Source organism: Tachypleus tridentatus, chromosome 1, assembly GCF_004210375.1.
Source record: "Tachypleus tridentatus isolate NWPU-2018 chromosome 1, ASM421037v1, whole genome shotgun sequence".
Taxonomy (NCBI): Eukaryota; Metazoa; Arthropoda; class Merostomata; order Xiphosura; family Limulidae; genus Tachypleus; species Tachypleus tridentatus.
Genome location: NC_134825.1, coordinates 14,865,278 through 14,872,282, shown reverse-complemented (window position 1 = coordinate 14,872,282; position 7,005 = coordinate 14,865,278). Strand labels below are relative to the sequence as shown.

At 31.7% G+C, this 7,005-nt stretch overlaps 1 long non-coding RNA gene across 1 annotated transcript; it reads right to left on the bottom strand.

Moving 5' to 3' along the window:
* Positions 1–2,274: 2,274 nt before the first annotated feature.
* Positions 2,275–3,804, bottom strand: LOC143243003 (uncharacterized). Its single transcript, XR_013023956.1, has 3 exons — positions 3,678–3,804; positions 3,230–3,441; positions 2,275–2,457 (listed from the first exon to the last, which is right to left on the bottom strand). It is a non-coding gene; the product is annotated as an uncharacterized LOC143243003 (long non-coding RNA).
* Between the last annotated feature and the right edge of the window lie 3,201 nt (positions 3,805–7,005).

Genomic DNA, 7,005 nt, shown 5'->3' with positions numbered 1-7,005 from the left:
ATTTTAAAGAAAGTTGTTGATTTTGTAAAGTATAGGCCCGTTCTGACTAATGGGGTTTCAATCCTATAGCGATTGTTGGTTACTATCGATTATCACTTTCGTATTTGCTGTGGTTTATTAGTATGTAGTGATAAAAAGTCGTGATATCATGTTACAAATACATTATGTTAAAAAAGGTGCGTACAAAAACAGATTCACCATATTTTCACCATAGTGCCCGATATTGAGCACTAACTAACAAATGAATGAATGTTTGTTTTCAACTTCTTATCAATGGTACAAATGTATCTACCAGTTTGGCCGTCAATTTTGATTTTATTCCTTTAGGTCTACAATCAGTACTTTTATGAGCCACAACATATTATGACACTTAAGGCACCTTAAGGCATATTAAGACACAAAAACCTTATACAGATACCAGCAGTAAGTATCAAACAGTTAAACTCAAATAGTGTATAACGTTCTCTATAGATTTGAATTCCGTGTAACAAACACATCGTAAATACACACCTAGCAACAGTCGTAACAGTTTTAACTTGTCGTAGCAATCATCACAGTACTTTTAACGGTTTAGTTTTTTGAATTTCGCACAAAGTTTCACGAGGGCTATATGCGCCAGCCGTCCCTCATTTACCAGTGTAGGACTAGAGGGAAGGAAGGTAAAAATCACCGCCCACCGTCAAACTTGGACTACTTTTTTACCAGTGTATAGTGGAATTGAACGTCATATCATAATGACCAGGAATGTTAAGGCGTTCAACTCGTAATCTGAGAGACGCGGGTTCGAATCCTGGTCGCACCAAACATGATCGTACTTTCAGCCGTGTGGGCGTTATTATGTGAAGGTGAATCCGAATATTAGTTGGTAAAAGAGTTGCCCAGGGATTGGAAATTGGTGGTGATGACTAGTTAGTTACCTTGACTCTAGTTCTACACTGATAAATTAGGGACGGCTAGCGCAGATAGTCCTCGAGTAGCTTTTCGCAAAATTCGAAAAACGAAAACCAAACTTGTTTGTGACAATTTAATGTAAATCTCTATTCTTTTCTGTATAATTTTGAAAACAAATGAAAGCCTACAAGAAATATCTTTAGGATTATTTTTCATCTTTAGGTCCTTTGCGAACTTATAATTGATTATAGCTAAATTATAATATTATTAGTTTCGGATTACATAATGTTCTTCACCGATTATAAGAAATTCAGGATGTTTATCTTCCTTCTTAGTTATATTTAGTAGAAAACCAGTCCACAAAGTAACGATATCAGTGGTAATAATGTATTTCATCTTTCATCATGTTCTTTGTATTAAAGTAAATATTAAATTTTTGAAACCTACAGGCACCAATTTTATGTTAAAAACCAGCTATTCACTGAGAGAAACTAATTCATTTCTGAAGTTGAATCAAACAGTTGAAACTGATAGTTATACTTTATTAATTATATCTCCAACGTGCTTTTCCATGTGTCATAACTTAGTAACATCTGTTGGTAAACAGGTGTTTTGTCCTTAAGAAGTGGATATTAGTCAAAATTTAATAGATTGATGTATCTCAACATTTCCTATTATGTCTAAAATTTAGAAAGTACTTTTAATTCTCAATTGATTATTATCTGTTGTGCACTTTAAACTTTCGCATATTTATTAATTAAATTAATATTACAATATAAACACAACCCACCGTTAATGTATTAAAGTTTCTTTGTAATGTATCAATCTGATGAGTTCTGTTTTTAGTTAATGTAGTTGCTCCGACCAAGTTAGAAAGAAGGAATAACACTGTTGTTACTAAATAATCACCGTCTGACCACTTAAAAATTCCGATATGCCATTATTATAAATTCTTTCAACACAGCCAAACGTTTTTGAAACGACTATATAGCAACAGTGTCTTTTAAGTTATGAAAACGGAGAAAACAGATTGCAAACGTTTTAGTGAAGAAATAACTACTAAAAAATAAGATCACAGTAGTTTTAGTTTGTTTTCATATTCTAAAATATCTTTGATGGTGGACTTCAATTTATTTCGGTATCTTTTTTATTTCTTGTTGATGATAATCTGGAGTTGTTTAATTTTTTATATCTGTGTTTCTATGTTCTGTGAATTTGTTAATGTTTTTCCAAGATATTGCATTATAAAGAAACGAAATGGTTTTTTACGTTGCTTCCATAATATAATAGCTTGTAATCTCACAATATAAAAATCATATGATTTAGTTCTATAAAACACAGCCAACATTTCTTAGAACTATATCTATATTTGTATTTGCTTTATTTCATGAATTCAACAGAAGCTTGGATCAAGTTACAAGTGTAAATATATTCCATTTCAACAGAAGATATTACTTCCTTTTTCCAAATAATTCTCCCACCAGGCTATTTAGTTGTTGTTCCTCAGATTCAAGAAGTAGAACCTTGATACAGTCGGTGAACATGTCGTTCTTAAAGCAGTTCGATCTTAATAAAAATATCAAGAATATCTAGCTATTATATCCTATTCTTTTCGCTTCTGTAAAACGTAAATAAATAACAAAAATTATTTTTTGTAAGAGAATAAGAATAGTGTACATTTTTCAAATATATTCTTAAGTGTAATTATACGTGAACATTTTCACGATATCATTGTGGAATCCTCAAATAAATAATAAAATATATCAGTAAATAGAACAGTGGAAAATGAAAATTGTAAATTGTGAAAGAATAGATTTATAGCAACATAACCGTCCTTTCCAGATGGAGTTAGCGCTGTAGTTGTTTTTGAAATTGGTGGTGTTGAGGTTTGTTGAACATAATATCATCTCTATAAAACTGTCTTTACTTCCTTTACTGATATCTGTTGATATATTTCTCTTATATGTTTCAATTGAATATTATAACAATAAGAACACAAGATCAGTATGGAATTTAATACTGAATATTGATCAAACTTCAGATTATTTTTACTGTTACAAGTCTCAAAAACATACACGGATTTTATCTATTTCCACCCAGTTTTTATCTCTTACGTCTTTAGTCCTAACTAATTTGGCGTGGGCCAATATTTTTTTAAGGATAGACATTTTACACCTCGATGGATAGCCAAATAAGAAACCATATAGGATGAGCATGTTAGGTTAGAGCAATTTCAAATCACAACCCACAGAGTTCAAGTCGACGGCTGTATCGACTAGTCTATTTGAGACTCTGTCAACTTATTAAAGTTCTATAATAACAATTTCTTAATAATCACCTGCAGGACTTATAAATTAGTGGAACCTGGTAAACATTATAACATTCTTCACAGATTCGATTAAGCCGAGCAAGCTTGTTTCTGTCGTAAGTTCCCATACATCCTTGGTCAGTAAAACCACGTTTCTCAATTAACTGTGAAGAACATGAGGTAGCTAGAAGCAATGTTACAAATACGGCAGATAGAAGTGATAAACACATGGTCATTGTCATCTGCAAACAAACGAAAGCGTGTTTTGTACAGTCTGAAAGTCTATAATCTAAGTGTGAGTTATTGTTATTTAAACTCTTACTTTGATTCTACCAAAATATTAAGCATATCAGTAGATATGTCACATAAGGGTTTAAATCAAACTTCTTTCAAATAAATTCTCAATAATCATAATGTTGTAAAATAACACGCTTACAATATCACTGTAACAACCAATGAGAATGAGAAACAGTCTTACCATACAGATTTCCACTTAAAGAACACTGTAACGTTGGTGAGTAGAATATTCAGAATGAGAGATAGTTAGATATCGTAAGCTTTTATACTGATCTGTCATCAGATTAATCTTCTACTGCTGAATTCAAAAGACCCGAGAGAATCATATAAATGTGGAAAAAATATCCCGTTGATGAAAAATTATCATAACTGGACATTAAATGTGATTATTAATACAGTTCAATACCATACTTCCCACTAATTCCCATATGTTTTTAATACGGTAATTACATTTCTCGTATCGTTCTGTGAATAACTGAAGTACTTCTTACTTGGAAACTGCTGTAAGAGTGGCTAAATACCAATAAAGAAAGACATCTCTAATATGTTGAACTGTTTCACCAGAAAATGTTTATTTGAAGGTTTCTTATAGTTGTTTGTCACCATTTGAGTATGAATCTCTTTTTTCTTCTATCCCATTTTTAGAAACAAATAGCATCGAACAAAAACTACCTCTAGGAATCTCTGTGTATTATTCATTAACTTCTAATTATTAAGTGTTTGATATTACATATTTACCGCCGAAGCACGAATCTTAACCAATAGTAACATGTGTATTCCTTCTATATTTTACAATTGATAGCTAAATTAGAATATCATTAGACTCTAATTACATAAAGATGTATAGTTGTTTTATGACTTATAGAATATTAAGCTAATTTCTCTTATTACTTTTGTTTAGTCGACAAATTTATCTACAAGGTGATGATATCGAGAATAATGTTTTATTTCTCGTTATTTCTCTTGCAGTTACCAGCACTACAGTAAACGTTAGAATTTAAAAATATATCTTCCATTTTAAATTAAATATCAGCCATTTGCAGTGAGAAAGATAGTCGTATTATAAAAGAGAATCAAACAATGTATTAGAAACTTATAATTTTATTTTATAAGTTATGTTATCTGTGTTTTATTTTTTGTATCATAACGACTTAATAACATCTCTTACGAAACGTGGTATTATGTATTTAAACATCATTTAGCAAGTGGTGGATAAGAACTAATACATTTGTTGAGATGTATATGATTATTTTCTATTATTAATTAATTAACAGATTAATTTCTGTTATATGTAAAAAAATAGAAAATTATTTTATTTTAAATTGTATATGATGTTTTCCGCGTTCTTTGCTGGATTTCAATTTCACATTATTTTAGCTATAGTTCATACCTCGAACTGTGATAAAGATTGTTTGTTTCTTTTTTGAATTTCGCGCACAAGGGCTACCTGCGTTAGCCGTCCCTAAGTTAGCAATGTAAGACTTGAGGAAAGACAGCTAGTCATCACCACCCACCAGGAACTCTTTGGCTACTCTTTTATCAACAAATAGAGGAATTCATCGTCACATTATAACGCCCCCACGAGCATGTGTGGTGCGACGGGGATTCAAACCCACCACCATTAGACTACGAGTCGAACGCCTTAACCCACTTAGCCATGTCGTGCCACAATTACAAAGAAATAATAATACTGCCGTCATTACGTAATCATCATTTCATCTCTTTTAAGTTCCGTAATACCGTTAATATTAAATTAAAAAAAACAACACCCAAACATTGTCAGAACGAATATATAACAACAGCTTCAGGATTGTTTCAAACTAATAGCCTCCCGCTAATACAGCGGTATGCCTCCGGATTTGCAACGCTAAAATCAGGGGTTCAATTCCCCTCGGTGAGCTGATCAGATAGCTCGATGTGGCCTTGCTATACGAAAAACAAAGAAACAAACCAAATTAACAGAAATAAGTACTCAAAGAAGTTTTACAATTTTTCTTCCTCTTCTCCATCTTGTTAAAGTAAAAACGTAAAAAACCTACAAGGACCACTCGAAAAATAATACTTACGTTGGTAGACAGTAATGTGAAATGAAACACCACACTCGAGGGAATGCATTTTTATAATTTTGTTTAAATGTATCTTTTTTTTAAATAATTTTAATGGTTAATTACTATTCTCTACTAATAAAAAATGTTTAATTTAGAAATTACAATTAGGTGAATGAATATCAGAATTAATGGTTTATTTGTTTCTTTTTTAATTTAATCCAAAACTACACGATGGATATCTGCTCTTGACGTCTCCAATTTAGCAGTGTAGACTAGTGTGTGTTTTTCTTATACAAAGCCACATCGGGCTATCTCCCGAATCTACCAAGTAAGACAATTCATCACCACTCATCAGCAACTCTTCGGCTACTCTTTTAGCAACTAATAGTTGGACTGACAGCCACATATTAACGCCCCCAAGACTGAAAGGACGAGCATGTTTGCAAAGGCAAATCGAATCCGCGACCCTCGGATTACGAATCAAATACCTAAACCACATGATTGTGCCGGGACTCAGTATCATGGGAGTGGCGTAGATTTTAAAACATGGTATCAGTTTTGGTACATTACTGTGACAGTTTCGGCCTAAATTCCTACTTGGGTGGATCCAATGAAGGAACTATGAAAACAACAATGAGATATTCGAGCTTTGTATGAGAATGTGTCAATAAAACTGATACTTTCTACTGATGGCTCTTGATGGAATCCCATATTTAATGAAATATTTTATTGTTAATAAACTTTAAAATAATAACCTATAATAAAACGATATCTTCACTCAAAGCGTTTTATATGTATAAAAACGGTCAAGATTAAATATTCAGACCTATATACGTACACACACACATATTTTTAAATATAAAATACGTATTAATATGTAAAACAATATTAAAATGTACTTTATGTTGTCTGAAGTTTGATGTTCATTATTGAACACAAAGCTACCGATGCCAGGTTTCTAACAGTATAATTTCACAAATTTAACGCTGTACCACCGGGACGATGATAACTGACTACCACTTTAGTTTTCATCTGTTCCTTTGGTTTAGAAGGGTTTTGTGTTGTGGGTCAGATTTTTTAAAGTTATTTGTTCTTGTTATGATGTTAGTATGACTTGCCTTCCTATTTTTAGTTTTATTCAATTTATATTTGTATGTTACTTCAAGCTCATCGGGCAAAATGTATGTTATGTTTCCTTCCGTTTTTGGGTCTAGCATGAAAGGTGGATAAAGTACTCTACTCTTAACCAAAAACTCTATTTAATCATGTATAAAATATATTGAAAGTTCCGCTTCATCAATACACCATTCAATAATTCAAGATTCATCACTGAAGATAAACGCCTGTCGTGTCAGTTTTATTGCGTTATTTTTTCCTTTTGAATTACTACACTAGATAAGAATTCAAAAGAATCATAATGCTGCTCTATACTCTAAAAACAGTAAAAAAAGTTTTTTTTGT